Source organism: Tupaia chinensis, unplaced genomic scaffold (genome assembly GCF_000334495.1).
Source record: "Tupaia chinensis unplaced genomic scaffold, TupChi_1.0 Scaffold144831_1, whole genome shotgun sequence".
Lineage (NCBI taxonomy): Eukaryota > Metazoa > Chordata > Mammalia > Scandentia > Tupaiidae > Tupaia > Tupaia belangeri.
Window position 1 is genome coordinate 9,101 of NW_006204691.1, and position 17,374 is coordinate 26,474.

Consider the following 17,374-nt stretch of genomic DNA (forward strand, 5'->3'; position numbering starts at 1 on the left):
TGAAAGTAGAAAAAGAAGATTATACCATACAGAAGATTGAATCTCTGATATAGAAGACAGGACGTCTGACCTAGGAAAACACCAGCAACAAGATAAAAAAAAAAAGGATAATATATGAGAAATACTAGATTCTATTAAATTTTCAAACATCCAAATAATTTGTATCCCAGAAGGTGAAGAAATTAATAAGGGCATTGAGATTCTATGAAATTCTGTAAGAAAAAATTTTAAGCCTCGAGAAGCATTCAAACATCCATAACAAAGAAATACAAAAGACCCAAATAGAATCAATCCAAGAATGGCCAAAGCCACAGACAAAGAAAAGATTCTAAAAGAGAAACATCAAGTAACTTACATTAGCCATCAGGCTAACACTGGACCTCTTGTCAGAAACATTGCAACCAGGAAAAGAATGGGGAAATATATTCAAAGTGCTAAATGAAAAATAATACAATTTAAACAAGCAATATTATAACCAACAAGATAATTCTTCATATGTAAAGAAAAGAAAAACATTCTCAGATGAGCAATACCTGAAAGAAATGATCAACACAAAACCATACCTTCAAGAAATTCTGAAAGGAGTGCTGTACCAGGAAAAATAAAAAATAGACAGAAATAAGAGAACAAAAATCAACCAAGAAAATGGCCAACTTAACAGTAGGGATAAGTTTGGAAATATAGATTAAAAGACTGAATGTTAATGGCTCAAATTCTCCAATCAAAAGACCGACTGGCTAAATAGATTTTTAAAAAGAAGAAGCCCTCCATCTAGTTGCCTAGTAAAAACCCATGTCATTGGGTTGCCTAAAGAAACTTAAACATAGACTAAACGTAAAGGACTCAAAAAATATATTCCATGCAAATAGAAACAACAACAACAACAAAAAAGAAGCAGGAGTTTAAACTCACGCCGGGCGCATGTGCATGCGTGCCCAAGATCCCAGGACTCCTCCTGAGAATGGAGGAGAAGGAATTGCGGCATGGCCATCCCCCCCTGGGGGGTGATTTCTTGCTTTCTGTCTCTCTCTCTCTCTCTGTCTGTCTGGTGAGCACATGCTCCCTATAACAAAAACCTCTCCAAAAAAAAAAAAAAAAGAAAAGAAACCTATACACAGACTAAATGTAAAGAACTCAAAAAATATATTCCATGCAAATAGAAACAACAACAGAAGCAGGAGTCTTGATACTGATCTCGGACAAAATACACTTTAAGGCAAAAACAATAAGAAGTGAAAAAGAAGGGCATTATATAATAGTAAAAGTACTAATCCATCATGAAGACATTAATACTTATTAATATCTATTCACCCAATTTAGGAGCACCCAAATACGTGAAGGAAAGACTGCTAGATCTAAAAGGAAAGATAGACTGCAACACATTAATTATTGGGGACCTCAATACCCCATTATCTCCTTTAGACAAATTGATATAAAACATAAGCAAAGAAATTCAAGACCTAAAATAATACCATAAATCAGATGGACTTGACATATATATATATTACTTCCCTCCCTAAAACCACCTTCTCACCCCACTTGGTACCTTCTTAAAGACTAACCAGATAATAGGCCACAAAACAATGCTTTACAGATTAAAAGGCATAGAAATTATATACAGTATCTTCTCCAACTGTGATAGAATAAAACATGGTATCAATTTCTGGGAAACCCTGAAAATGCACAAATACATGGAAACTAAACAACCTAATCCTAAATGAAGTTACAACTACCAGAGAGATTAAGACTGAAATCAAAATTTATGGAAACAAATGAATGAGTGCATGAGCTTCTATAATCTTTGTGACACCCCAAAAGCAGTCATAAGAGGGAAGTTCATAGCAATTAGTGCATATAAGAAAAAGATGAAAAGGTGGCAAATGGACAATTTAACATCATGCCTTGGGAACTGGTAAAACATACAAACAAACAAAAATCAAACAAGCCAGGAGAAAAATAAAAAGAATAAAGAGTCAATCAGACACAAATGATACAGAAAATAAACAAGCTATATGGAAAGTAAATGAAAGCAAAAGCTGGGTTTTGGAAAAGATAAACAAGATTGGCACACCGTTAGCTAAATTAAGATGAAGACAGAAAGGAATTAGATAAATCAAAATCACAATGAAACAGGTAATAGTACAATGAACATAATAGTAATAGAAAACATCATTAGAGGATACTATGAACAACTACATGCCAACAAACCAGAAAACCTGAATGAGATGTACAAATTCCTGGACACATATAATCTACCAAGATTGACACAGGAGAACATAAAAAGCCTGAATAGACCCATAACAAACCATGAGATTGAATCAGTAATAAATAGCCTCCCAACAAAGAAAAGCCCAGGTCCTGATGGCTTTACTTCTGAATTCTACAAAACTTTTAAAGAAGTAACCTCCATTTCTTTTAAATTATTTCTAAAGTTCCTTCATCATCCTCATTCCCAAAATAGATAAGGACATGACAAAAAAGGAAAACTACAGACCAATGTCTCTGATGAATATAGATACAAAAATTTTCAACAAGATATTAGCAAATCATATCCAACAACACATTAAAAAAGATTATTCATCATGACCACGTGGGCTTTATTTATTCCAAAGATGTAAGGGTGGTTCAACGTACACAAAACCATAAGCTAAATAGACCATATCAACAGAAAGAAAGATAAAAATTAAATGACCATTTCAATTGATGCAGAAAAAGCATTTAAAAAATTACAAATCCCTTTAATAGTATGACTCAAGAAAATCGGCATAGAAGCATAATTGCTCAGCATGATTGTATACACAGAATACCCAGAGGTATCCACAAAAACTTCCAAGTAATAAATAAATACAGTAAAGTGGCAGGATAGAAATCAACATACAAAAATCTGTAGCATTTCTATATACAAACAACAATGATCAGAAAAAAATTGTTTCCAATTATTAAAGATACAGCCAATGATCAGAATCAAATTGTTTCCAATTATTAAAGATACAGCCATGAGGTGAGTCCTGGGGATGGGGGTAGAGTGGTTACTTTCCCATGACACCTGGAAAGAAAAGAATAACAGACAGAGGAGTAGGCAACCTAGAGGCAGAGACCTGTCCTGGGGTGCCCACTAAGCAATGAATGACCCAGTGTGAACAAGCTAGTCATTTCTGACAATTTGTCCCCATCGGTTCCCTTATAGAAACTGCTAGATGGCCATGCAACCTTGGCCTTGTTGCATCCAGGCATCTTTGGGGTATCTCTTGCTTTTATAGCATTCTAAAGTACAGATCCCACCCAAGGCATCCCTTGAAAGAAAACTAAGCTGCAGGACTAGCCTGGGCATCCCCAGGTTGCTATTGTCCTTTTTGGTCCCCAGGAACATTTTGGCTGAACGTCTTCAGACTGAGATACTATAGGATCCTTGGAATTCTTCTGTTGGCTATGACCTATTCTTCATCTGGTTTTACCTTGGAGAAGAAAAATATATAGTTGAGCCCAAGTGAGGCTCCTAAAAGGCAGTAGGTCTTTTAATTCTTTTTGGAGATAGTTATTTGATATGGGCATCTCCTTTGAGACTCCCATTTGGTTCTAAACTGAAAGCAACTTCAGGTATAGAAAGGACGGAGAGTGAGTCGTCCCTCTGGAAAAAGCCATTCTAGTGAATGACAGAAGAAATTGTCTAGGAAGGGAATCTCTAAAGAAGATAGGGAGCTCGGAGCTGAGCCAGCAAGCTAACCTGAGCCAGCAGCTATGAGCCAGCCAGCAGATGTTCCACAGGCAGCAGTGCAGGGAGAGGCCTGACAGTACACATGGCCCTGTGGCCCCAGCAGGAACATGGCAGACAGTGGCCCCCCAGGGGCCTGGCATTAGCAGCCCAAGCCCCAGGCCAGGCAGTGGTGGCCCAGGGCCCCTCTCATCTACTTTCAGAGTCCCCTTGGGGCTTCAGGCAAGGGCCCTGGTGGTAGACAATGAGGGCCCATGAGGCAATGTAAAGTCACCCTCAAGTATGACCACAAGGAGCAACAGAAGTGCCTGAACCTGGAGGAGTGAATTCTGGAGCAACTTACGTGCCTGTGTGACTGCCTGGAAGAGATCCCAGAGCTGGAGATCAACGTGGACAAGCTCCTAGACATGGAGAATGATGATACCCAGGCTCAGGGTCCAAGGCTGCTGATTGACAGTTACAAACCCTTTGAGGCCTTCATCTCTGGCCTGCTGGACAAGATCTGGGGCATGCAGAAGCTGAGCACACCCCAGAAGAAGTAAGGGTCCTGACCCAAGTGATAAGTGACTCTCACAAGACAATCACTGATCCCAGATCTTGTAGCAACAGAAATACCAGGGGAACCTGTGGCCATGCCTGGTGCCATGAGCAAGACTCCTTGAGCCCCTGGCCTAGGAGTTCATTCCCCTGCCCCTTCAGTTTTCCATTTTTGGATCTTTTTATTGTTTTTAAACTGATGGGCCTTTTTGTGTTTTTATATCGACTCTGCATCTTGGGCCATTTAATATAGCTAGGATATGGTTTTGGTGGGAAAAAAAAAAAAAAAGAAGGCAGGGAGAGAGAAAGAAGAGAAGACTGGCGGAAAATTGCCTGTCATTGTTTTGAATTAAGACAGAATTTTCATAGTGGTATATTAGGCATATTTTTTCCCCAGGAATGACTGAGGACACATTGAAGACTTAAAGAGAGAAACCATAGAAAAGGTACATATTTTCCCTAGTCTTATATAGTTGTTTTTTTTTTCCTGATAGGCTTGGTTATTAATTATATCCCTCTAAAATTCTAACAAAAGCCTACAGAAACATCCCATTTCTTTACGTTTTCAAGGTGGTTGACTTAGCATATGAGGAAAGTTATAAGCAAAATTATTGTCTCGTGCATAATTGGGAGTAAATGTGGCTAAGCAGAGAAGTGCTATAAACTTGAAGCAGAAAAACTTGTTAGAAAACACTGCAGAGGTGCAGGTGTTGGATGGAGGGTGAGTGATTCACTCTGGGCCTCAGATGAGTATTCAAAAATTGAAAAAAGTATTTTTATTAGGGGTGAGGAAGTCTGTAAATGTTTCTCCCTAGAATGACTAAGAAAATGACATAAATGGAGGCACATACCTGTCCCCTGACATATATCCTGTGTATCCTGACTACTGAATTCTAGGATCCTTAATCATTTCTCCCCCAAATTTGGCCTCCAACAGATCATAGAAGCAACATGAGTCCCCACAATAATCTGAGTGGGTCCTACAAATGTTAAGTAGGAAGCAGGAATATGAGAAAGGGAATGACATATTGGAGCACCTTTTCTCAGAGTATCTCCTTCCCCAGGCAGAAAAGATGATACATTAGGACAAAGGTAGGGTTCAGGCAGAAGAAAGTGAGGAGGATCAGCCAGATGGGAGAAAAAAGGTTTCAAGAAAGATAAAGAGCCACATGTCATCAAGAATTTCTATTAGGGCCAAACAAACATGAATCTGACTGGTGCTTGGATTTACCTTATTATCCCAGGTAAGTCCTAAATCACTCATTTTAAGACCAGGTTATCCTCACACAGGTGGCTTTAAGTGGTGAACACCCTAGTGGCCTTTAATACTGACCTGTGTCTGCAAGATGATCATAAATAAAGCACTATAAAAAAAGAAGGAGGCTGTCACTCCTAAGAGCTTAAGGCCTCAATGGTTGGGGCAGAGGGACTTTCAGTCTGATATGGCAGGAGCCCTGTCCAAGAACAATGAATTTCATGCAGGCCGACTCATATTGGTTAGAAGACCCAGTGGATTAAAGGTGAATGGAGAGATGTAAAGAAAAGGAGACTCTCTCACTTCTAGGGAGTTACAGAACAGATCATTCCAGAGGCAGTTTCTAGCTCTGTAGGAGAATTTACCCCAAGAGCTATCAATATTGCCTCAGTTGTCTCACTTTAGCAAAGATTCAATGGAAATAAATATAAAAATGACAAAGAGGTTAAGGAATAGTGTAGAGGCTTACATCCTGTCTTGCTCACCACAATAGCTATGTCGCTGGAGACGGTGCTTAATCTTAGAATAATCAGGTTCTTGGTGTTTCAAATAACTAAATTCAGCACACAAGAAGAGTGAAAGAGCAAGCAGATTTATTTGGTAATAGCACATTTGTAGGCTTAGGAGCAGGCTTAACCAATGCAGCTTAAGAACCCTTCATTTAGAAATTGGCTAATTTTTTAGGGTATATGGGGGTAGAATCCAGTGCTCTTCATTTGTCCAGTTGCTCAGTTGTGTATGTCTGCAGCAGCTTTACATATATATACATCATATATATATATATATATATATATATATATATATATACACACACAAGATCCCCAGCCCCTCCCCTTCTGTACAGGTCTGGTATGGAAACTGTCAAGGAGGGGAGCTTCTCAGTGTAGTGGGGACTGAGTGGGAGCAGGGCCTCCCCAGCAGCTGAGGGCCTCTCTTCCTTATGCTCACACTGGGGCTGGTGGTTAGGGGCTCTACTCCTTGGAGGCTTTGCGGACCATGAGGTCCACCACTCTGTTGCTGTAGCCAAATTCATTGTCATACCAGGAAATGAGCTTGACAAAGTGGTCATTGAAGGTAATGCCAGCCCCAGCATCAAAGGTGGAGGAGTGGGTGTCACTATTGAAGTTGCAGGAAATTACCTGGTCCTTGGTGTAGCCCAGGATGCCCTTCAGGGGGCTCTGTGATGCCTGCTTCACCACCTTCTTGATGTCATTGTATTTGGCAGCTTTCACCAGGTGGCAAGTCAGGTCTACGACTGACACGTTGGAGGTGGGGACATGGAAGACCATAACGGTGAGCTTCCGGTTCAGCTCCGGGATGACTTTGCCCACAGCCTTGGCAGTCCTGGTAGATGCTGGGATCATGTTCTGGGCAGCCCCACAGCCATAACTCCACAACTTCCCTGAGGGGCCTTCTGCAGTCTTCTGGGTGGCAGTGATGGTGTGGACTGTGGTCGTGAGTCCCGCCACCATGCCACAGTTGTTGTGGATGACCTTGGCCTGGAGGCCAAGCAGTTGGTGGTGCAGGAGGCATTGTTGACACTCTTCAGGGAGTTGTCATACTTTTTGTGGTTCACACCCATCACAAACATGGGGGCATGGGCAGAAGGGGCAGAGATGATGAACCTTTTGGTCCCACCCTTCAAATGAGCCACAGCCTTCTCCCAGGTGGTAAAGACATCAGTGGACTCCACAACATACTCAGCACCAGCATCACCCCATTTGATGTTGGCGGGATCTTGCTCCTGGAAGATGGTGATGGACTTCTCATTGATGACAAGCTTCCCATTCTCGGCCTTGATGGTGCCATTGAACTTGCCATGGGCGGAATCATACTGGAATATGTACACCATGAAGTTCAAGTCAATAAAGGGGTCATTGATGACGATGATATCTATTTTTCCAGAGGTGAAGGCAGCCCTGGTAAATAAGTGCCCAATGAGGCCAAATTTGTTTACTCCAACCTTCACCACCATGTCTCCGGGACGCGGCTATCTATCTAATGGGGAGGGGCAGAGAGTCACTTTACATGTATTTTAAGGGTCCATGGTCAGAACAGTCAATCTGCCTTGCTCCCATTTATTACTTTGTCCTCTTTCTGTCCTCCGAAAGGGTAGAATGTAAAACTGGTTTTGTTTTTGAGGTCTGTTTATCCTTTGTCTGTCCCATTTTTATTCCTTCTCACTTTGCTGTGACTCTCTTCTAATTTTCCTGACTCAGGACCACACACTTTCACACAGAGACCAGGGGGTGAGGCATTTCTATGCTTTCTGCAGAACATCTTCCAACCTAATGAGGTCCACACCCCTGAGTCTGTGGCTGGGTGCAGTCCCCTTCCATGCACAGGCCCCAGAGACTATACCACTCTCAGTTGAGCTCAGGGCCACCAGGAAAGGGAGCTCCAAGCTTCTTCTCTGTCTTATCCCTGAGCTTCCTGGCCTCCCTGTGTTCTATCTTTTTCTCCAATCTGCTTTCCAGAGCCATGTGCCTTCCTTGCTACAGAGATTCTTTGTTCTATGTTAAAGCAGTGCTGGTTCTCCCTTCCTTAGGCTTGTGACTTAGTATGTATTCAGACTGGCAGGGGAGAGAGTGAAGGAGACCAACAGAGCAAAACTAGCACTGGAAGATTTCAGACCATAATTCATACCCTGAGCAGGAGAGACATCGCTTTCACGATTATGATCACTTGGATTTGTTTTTTTTTTATTTTTTAAGAATGATATAATTTTATTATTTTTTAATTTGCTATAGGGCAATAGAGACAGAGACAGAGAGAAAGTGAGAAAGCAAGCTTCCAGGTCTAAGATTCAAACTATGGTTAGCCATTTGGAAGTCCAGTTCCTTAACCATCATGCTGTATACTGACCCCTCTCAAATGTTTAATACCTATTTTCCAGACAACCATATTAAATATATATGAAATATAAAATAGAGAAGGTATAATTATTGACGATGAATAATGTTAAACAGCATTGGCTGTAGATAGAAATAACTCTGGGTGTCTTATTAATCATGAACAGATGGTCTGTGTTGGAACAAAGTGCCATGTCAGCCCAGTCTTGTATTCAGCATCTGCAGAGAAAAGCAAGAGGTTCTGGAGGATAACTTGCTCTTAGCTGGAGAAGCTCTTTTGTGTTAATATTATACTGTATATATGTTAACAGATACAACTTAGAATGTACATGTTACACATACATGCTTAACAAGTGAATACAAAATTAGTCTAAACTTGCCAAGTTTGAGCCAAAACCCTTGTGAATCTCACTCAATAAATTTTAAAGGAAAAGTAATTTGAAAATTAAAGCAGCTTTGGGACCAGCAGTTAGCGTAATGGCTATGTCACTGGACTCCCACATAGTCAACCACGGTTCATGTTCTGGACCCAGTGGCTTAAAACTCACACCAGGCGTGTGTGCGTGTATGCCCAAGATCCCGAGAGGAGAATGGAGAAGGGATAGCGGTGTGGCCATCCCATCTAGGAGGTGATTTCTTGCTTTCTGTCTCTCTGCCTTTTCTGTCTGGTGAGCACATGCGCCCTATAGCAAAAGCCTAAAAAAAAAAAAAAAAATTAAAGCAACTTTTATTGAACTTGTGATCTGCCCTGTTACCTCAACTGTCCCTGAGGGTCAAGGCCATTCCTCCTGTCTACCTCCTCCTTCTGCTAATTCCTTTGTGTCTGTTTTTATTCTTCTCTTTCCTTCTCTCCTAGTTAACTTTCATTCCTTTTGTGTCTTCCAAGTCCATTTTTCTCATCCAGCAAATTGTCTATATCACCTTTTCTGTTTGTCCCCAACTCTTTCCTCTGTTGGTGTCTTTGTTTTTTTACCCATTTCCCCTCTTTTCTTTTCTCGCCCTCTTCCTACCCTGACATTCCCAGGGATGAAATAAAGATGCCTTGTCCAGGACAAGCACATATCACACCCAGGGAATATGAACTTGTCCTTGCAGTACAGGTTGTGGGATGGAGTTGAGACAGGACACTGCGTGTTGCAGGATAAGGCCAATCCCTTCCCCAGAATTAGTCTTCTGGGCCTCTCTGGGCAGTTACTGGCAAAGGGTGGCCTCTAGATAAGAGGCTCCACCTGGGACAGAGAATGATGAACTCTCAGGAGTGGAGGCTGGGGAGTGCTAACACTGAGACTCAGGGCTGGGTCCCAGAGGTTTCCTTGAGAAGTGAGGTCAGGGTTGCAGAAATTATTTATCAACTGATGAGTTGACCTGGCATAGGGTGGGTATGGATAATTATTAGGGTTTTAAGTAGAAAACAAATACTTGCAACATCCATGTGGACCACAGGCAATACAGAACCAAACTGAATGATTTTAAGAAGAAACATACTAGAACCATGATTGCAGCAGTCCAGCATCCTAAGAGGATCTCAGGGCAATGTGGAAATTTCTGCAGAGCAGAGGTGTGAGTTAGGAGACATGATGTTCACAGAGACCCCTGGGCCCCAGATGCACTGGACATAGCAATGTGAGAGACCACCAGGAATGACTTTAAAATGTATTTCATTTCTGAGGAGAAGCTCTTCGGGACCTGCATCTGAGTGGGCAGGAAAGTAGGAGACAAAGGGGAGAACTTCTAGGGTATGGGCATTGTCATGTGAGTGTGACCTATAGAAGGGGTGAGAGGCAATAAGACAATCAACTAAAGTGGGTAACATGTGCTGTTATGTTGTTGGTCTCCAATGGCCAGGAACTTATTACTTCTTCCCTGTGTGGACAGAACACTGAAGGAATGGGGTCTTGTGGGTAGGACTATGAGTCAGGGTTTCATGTTGGAAGAGTCTAAGCCCATAACCTCCCCTTGCCACTCTGGCTCATTTTCTCTCCTGAAATTTCTAAGCTGGGTTCACCTGGAGAGTTTGGGGTCCAGCAGGCTGGGATGTTTCCTCTTACTCAAGTTAAATATTTCACATGATTCAAGGGAAAAACCTACAGTTGTGAGGAGCTGATGCTGAGTGCTGAGGTTTTTGTATAAGAGAAAATGGTGTCTCCAAAGCCCTTTTACAGCCAGTGCCTGGAGGTATGAATTGGCTTGGTGGGGACTTTGGGATCAATGTGGTTTGAGATGCAAAAGTCCACACTCTGGTTCTGAGAGCAGGTTGTGTATCTATAATAATTCAAGTCTGCAGTTGTCTGTGGTGGGAATGGACACCAAAATGTGACCTGACAGTTCCTGCAAATTTTGCCACTAAACAAGGCCCTTCAAACTCTTATTTCCATTTCAGCCCCCATTGTATTAGAAGGTGAGGATGCAGCCCTGGGTTCAGGGCTGGGAATTTCCAGGCAGGACCTGGACCTAAGGGCAGAAAGCTGAGGCTCTGCCTCTCTAAGAACAGATTTCTACTTGTAGAGTACTAGGTATAAGTTTCTTTCTCTTCTTCACACTTGTTTTGTTTCATGCTCTTGAGATGATTTATAAATTAAAATGATTTGGAGATGAATGTGAATACGACCCTATAATTTAAAAGTAAATTCTAGGAACCAGCAGTTAGCATAATGGCTATGTCCTTGGACTCCCACGTAGTCAACTGTGGTTCGAGTCCCGGATCTATTTTTATTTCCAGAAGCTATTTTAGCTCAGCATCTATATATTACCTGTCATTTATTAACATCCTAAGTATCTTGTACTATACAGAACATCTTCAAAATAATCACTGCTGAAATTTTAATTAGGGTCTATTGTCCGTCTGGCGAACACATGCACCCTATAACAAAAACCTCTCAAAAAAAAGTAAATTCTAAATGTGTTGGAATTTCAAACGTTTCCATAATTTCACTCCTTGGGATTCTCAATGGGGATTTTTATTTCCAGAAGCTATTTTAGCTCAGTATCTATGTATTAACTGTCACTTATTAACATCCTAACTATCTTGTACTGTACAGAACTTCAAAATAATCACTGCTGAAATTTTAATTAGGGTCTATATTCCGGACAACCAACTACAGTGGGTAACATGTCCTGTTACCTTGTTGGCTACCCATGGCCAGGAACTTATTGCCTCCCTTCATCATTCCTGGAGACAGGAGGACTGTTCTCACAAAACAGCTCATGCTCAATGCTGAAATGTCTTACTACAATTTCTCCTGCCACATTCTCAGTTTCAAGTCTCTGAAGATCTGCCCTGCACACCAGGAACATCCACCATCTACACATTCAATCATCTTTCCTTTAGAAAACTCACCTTCTTTCCACTTCATGGGCTGAATTCTCTCTCTACTATGCCTATCTCCACCATTCAAGAAATAACAATTATTTATCAAATAATAATTAAGGGGTATCCCTTCATTATTTGCTTGGTTCTAGGCACTTACATGTACAGAATAGGTGTCAACAAATCTCCAAATAGTATGTTTGCTCTTTGAAGATAAATGTTACATTTTACTCTCTTTCTGGCTCTCATTTCATGCAAACACATAGAAATTGCCCACTACGTGTACTTGTTTGATTGGTAATTATTATACATGTTACACACATATTTCCCAGCATCCTCTCAGGAGGCAAAATGTTAACTACTTAGATTTGTATTAATACATTAGTAGAAAATAACAGAAATAGGCAAAATACTCTTCCGGTCTAACACAAATTTTAAATATACAAGAAATGTTTGATGTGAAGACAGTACTTCACACATCAAGCTCACCAGATTTTGAGATGAGACAGAAGAGAACTCAGGAGGCCACTTTGGTATCCATCATTTTCTGGCTTAGGTCTGGATTTAGCTCCTTCTCAATTTGTACCCTAGAGGAGCCCACTCTTGTGTCAAAAGGCCAATAAAACACATAGGATTCTACACGTTCTTACCATTTACAGTAACACATGCAGCTTGAATTTAGTTTGACGCTTTTAAGATAAAATTTATTTTTCTTGTTAACATATAAATTGAATAAATGTAAAGGCAAACAATAGAATGAAAAGAAATGCTTGCAAGTTCTTTTTTTTTTTTTTTTAAGGTTTTTCCATAGAACATAACATGTTCACTCATGTTATGAGGAGGTTGAGGAGTTAGAAATCACTCACTAGGGGAGATGGCCAAGCCTCAATCCCTTCTCCTCCATTCTCCTCTCAGGATTATGGGCACACACACACACACACACACACACACGCCCAGCATGAATTTGAGCCACCAGGTCTGGGACTCAAACCGCAGTCGACTTTATGGGAGTCCAGTGACATAGCCATTACGCCAACTGCTGGTCCCATTATTCACACGCCACCTGCTGGTCCCTCAAGTCCATTCTTTCTGAAGGAAAAGTCTTCTACCTCATAAAGGTTAGCATCTAGAATATAAACAGAATTCCCAAATTCACCAAAAGAAAACTTTCATGTAGTTAAGAATATAAACATAACTCCCATATTCTCCAGAAGAAAACAAAAATAGACTTAAGGGGATAAAACCATGAGTAGACATTTTACTAGAAAAAAAATACAAATGTCATATAAGCATATTTATTTAATATGCTTTATTATCAGCCATTTATTAAATGTACTTTAAGGCAATGAGTTATAAACAAACACCTATCAGAGTGCATAAAGTATAAAAAATGATATAAAGTCAATTCAGGAAAGACACTGAAGAAATAACCACTTATCCATTGATGATGATATAGCCCTTTTGGAGAACAGCCAGGGAGTTCCTTTCATTTTTTTAATTTGCAAGAAGGTGCATACACTCACCAGACATACTGAGATGGAAAGCAAGAAAGTACCTTCATAGGCATGTCACAGCACAATCCCTTCTCCATTTCTCCATTTTGGTGTTATGGGCATACACAAACCTGTGCTTGGCATAGCTTCCAAGATGCTGAGACTGAGATTTGAACCATACAGCCAGTCATGTGAAATCCAGCAGCTTTAACCACAATGGCACCAGCTGCCACCAGCTAGGCAGTTTCTAATATAACTAAACTTACACCCACTCTGTTACCCTGTTTGTTACAAAGTCTCCAGAGTAATGAGAAGCATTACCATTACACATAGACATAAACAGTATACATACCTGGTCACTGTGGCTTATTCATAACAGTCCAAAATAAAATCATTGATATGCCTCAACTCTGTGAATACTCAGTGTAGTGTACCCACACCGTGCAAAATTACTCAATAGAAATTAAGTTAACAAATTACATGCCTATTTAAATGACTCTCCAGAAAATGATGTGAGTTAGAAAATCCAATCACAAAATACTAGGTAATTTGTGATCCCATCTATTTAACATCCTTGGAATGAAAAATACATGGAAGTGGGAAAGAAACTTGTGGTTGCAAATAAGGATGGCCATAATGGGGACCAGAAGAAAAATGGGATGTTGTTACAGGATAACAGAAGATAAATTGTGTGATTAAAAGCATTTGTATTTTTCAAGACCAGCAGTTAGTGGAATGGCTATGTTGCTGGACTCCCATGTAGTCAACTGCGCTTCAAGTCCTGGACCCGGTGGCTTAAAACTCATGCCAGGTGTGTGTGGCATGCCCAAGATCCCAAGAGGAGAATGGAGGAAAAGGGATTGTGGTGTGACTATCCCCCTTGGGGGGTGATTTCTCGCTTTCTGTCTCTCTGTCTGGTCAGCACACATGCCCAATAGCAAAAACCTCTCAAAAAATAAAAAATAAAAGCATTTGTATTTTTACTAAGTCAATATGGAAATAAACCTACATATAAAACAAAATACCAAAAAATAAACATGCACATACACTGAAACATGCTAATAAGTAAGTACTAATAAAACTGGTGAGATGCATGTAAGTGGGTAGATTAACTGTGTTCTTGTCAACCATGCAGTTATGATATTTTCATGTATTTGTGCTTTTATAAAGATATAAATAAAAGGAAGCACAGCTCTTTGACAGCCCTTCCCAGAAGGCCAGCTCTGGGACTGCATTTCCCCTGGCTTGTCTGAGACATTGAATTAACCCTGTGTGTTTGGTGGTCTTTTACCTCAGTTTTCACAGGAGAAAACTGAGGCTCATAAAGGTGAAGTGACCTTCCTAACACATAGCTAGCAAGTGGCCAAGGTGGCACTGTGATTTAGGGGAGGGAACACTTACCTTTTGAACAGCAGGCCCAGGGTTTGTTGGGAGGTGGGGAACATTGGGTAAGTGCACAGGAAGTAGGTAATGTAGAAGGGGCTGGCCATCTAGAAGGTTCCAGGTGCTCTTCCAGGTTCTCTCATGTGTCTACCCTAAAAGTCCCCACCTGCACATCATCCAGAATATGGGCTGATGCACTTCCCCACTGGGATGGAATAATGGAGGGAAGTTTAACTCAAAATGATCCCTAGCCACATGCAAACACTGGTATTCATAACATTAAGCGAAAACAAAATACAAGCTATTTTTCTCACATATTCCTCCAAAAACATGAAAATTGATTTTGCATCTGATCAAGGGTAAGCTGTATGATGTGGTGAAGGAGGGGAGGAGGCTCAGACTCCTTGGGGTAAGTCCCATGAGTCATTGAAGAAGGAGAGCCTTAGGAGGAGCCCTGAGAATATTCAGGGCAGCATTGGGCAGAAGTCTTTCCAGACATCTCCAGGCCCAGGTTGTGGAGACTCCTCTACTCTGCACTTACTTAAGCCAATTTGACCCCTCTGTCAGCTGTATTGGTAACTGTCCCTCACCCAGAGGGAAGAGGGGTCCCCACTGACCATGGAAGTCTCCTTGAGACATCAGCGAATGGCAGTTAGTCCAAGAAGCACCGGAGCCCTGCCTGCCCTTGTCATTCTTTCTGCCTATGTGACCTTCTGATCCTGAATCAGGCAAATAGCAGTGTCCTCACAGATCACAGTCCTGGAATAAAAACAGATGACAGCTCAGAGTTCAGGGTTAATGTGAAATAGACATATGGACCCTGCTGGAGCACTCCCCTTACTGCTCTGCCAGCCATGACCTGAGATGCACACCCAATGAATCCACCAGACCTCTACCTGCTTAACAATTTTTTTTGGGGGTGGGGGAGAGGTTTTTACTATAGGGTGCATGCACTCGCCAGAAAGACAGAGAGAGACAGAGAGACAGAAAGCGAGAAATCACCCCCCAGAGGGGATGACCACACCACAATCTCTTCTCCTTCAGTTTCCTCTCAGGATCTTGGGCATGTATGCATTTGCGCCTGGCATGAGTTTAAGCCATGGGGTCCAGGACTTGAACTGGGGTCGACTACATGGGAGTCCAGCAACATAACCATTACACCAACTGGTGGTCCCAACAACCTACTCTTGACCAGAGCATGTTCACCCCCACATGTCCTCACATTGTCCCCAACCAAAGAGAGGAGTGAGTAATATTGTAGGAGGGACTGGGAGGTGGCCAACCCTAAAGTGCCTCATGTGACCTCTGCATTCTTTGTTATGGCTGGTCAAGAGATTCAGTGGGGAGGGAATAGCAAGTATCTGCAGAATTAGGAAAGGTTCTCACTCTGGAGTTTTCTGAACCCAAATCCTTGGAAGTTAAGATGGAGCAAAACATCTGTCTCTCTCAAAGGACTCCAGCTAAGGGAGGTGAGTAGAAGCTATTTCTGAAATATGGGTGACTACTTATCAGGGTTCCAAGTTCTGCTGGGGTCTATTGTCAATGAACTGAGGCCACTTTCTGAGGTCCCTTTTTCCTGGGCTACTCAGATTTTATTTCCCCAAGGTCTCCTCTGGGCCATTAACTACTCACACTCATCTCATGCTGAGATGAACACAGCTATATCAAATAGCCCACACACAGAAATGGGGAAGTCTCTGCACTCTGAGAAAGAATTGGGATCACTGCTGGATCTTCCTTATTTTTAGGGCTGTGACCTGGACAAGCCATTTTGCTTCTCTGGGCCTCCCCTATCTACCCACTTGCACAATGGAGATTTTTCGAGCTTCTGCTTTTAGGGAGGTCACCAGGTATATGTACCTCTAATAGCTATATAGTCCATGGGCTGGTAACACATGTAGCAAATACACAAACATACAAATTGGAGTATTACGCAAAAGGGTAGGAGAGAGCATGAAATTTTACTTCAAACAGCCTGAATTCTGGTCTGTAATATATGGAAAGTCATTTTTCTTTTTTTCCTCCTGATTTTACTTCCCAGTCTGCACAATAGGAAGGTTGGAATTCACTGAAATTCAGATACTGACTCTCTGACATAAAATTTATCAGTATTTTTCCATTATATTTAGACTTAGAGAGTCCAACAGGTAGCATGATGGTTCAGATGCTAGTCTCACAGATGGCCAATTGCAGTTCAAGTCCTGGAACCAGAAGCTTATTTTCTCACTCTACTCTCTTCCCCTTGTCTTCCTGGTCAAATTAAATAATTTGATTCTTTAGAATTACAACCTAGTGTTAGGGACCAGCAGTTAGCGTAATGGCTATGTCACTTCACTCCCAAGTAGGCGACTGTGGTTCAAGTCCCGAACCCGGTGGCTTAAAACTCACGTTGGGCATGTGTGCATGCATGCCCAAGATCACGAGAGGAGAATGGAGGAGAAGGGATTGCGGCGTGGCCATCCTCCCTGGGGGGTGATTTCTCACTTTCTGTCTCTCTATCTCTGTTTGTCTGTCTGGCGAATGCACACGCCCTATAGAAAAAAACCTCTCCAAAAATACAAAATAAAAAATTAGGAACCAGCAGTTAGCATCATGGCTATGTCGCTGGACTCCCATGTAGTCCACTGTGGTTCACGTCCTGGACCTGGGGGCTTAAAACTCATGCCGGGCACGTGTGTGTGTGCTCAAGATCCTGAGAGGAGAATGGAGGAGAAGTGATTGTAGTGTGACCATCCCCCCTGGGGGGGTGATTTCTTGCTTTCTGTCTCTATGTCTCTGTCTGTCTGGTGAGCGCACACGCCTTATAGCAAAAAAACCTCTCTCAAAAAAAAAAAA

General features: G+C 41.6%; 2 pseudogenes; one reads left to right on the forward strand and one right to left on the reverse strand.

Annotated features, from left to right (window-relative positions):
- The first annotated feature begins 3,822 nt into the window (after positions 1-3,822).
- LOC102499337 (protein phosphatase 1 regulatory subunit 14B pseudogene) lies at positions 3,823-4,264 on the forward strand (annotated as a pseudogene).
- A 2,211-nt stretch (positions 4,265-6,475) lies between these two features.
- LOC102499758 (glyceraldehyde-3-phosphate dehydrogenase-like) lies at positions 6,476-7,488 on the reverse strand (annotated as a pseudogene).
- Between the last annotated feature and the right edge of the window lie 9,886 nt (positions 7,489-17,374).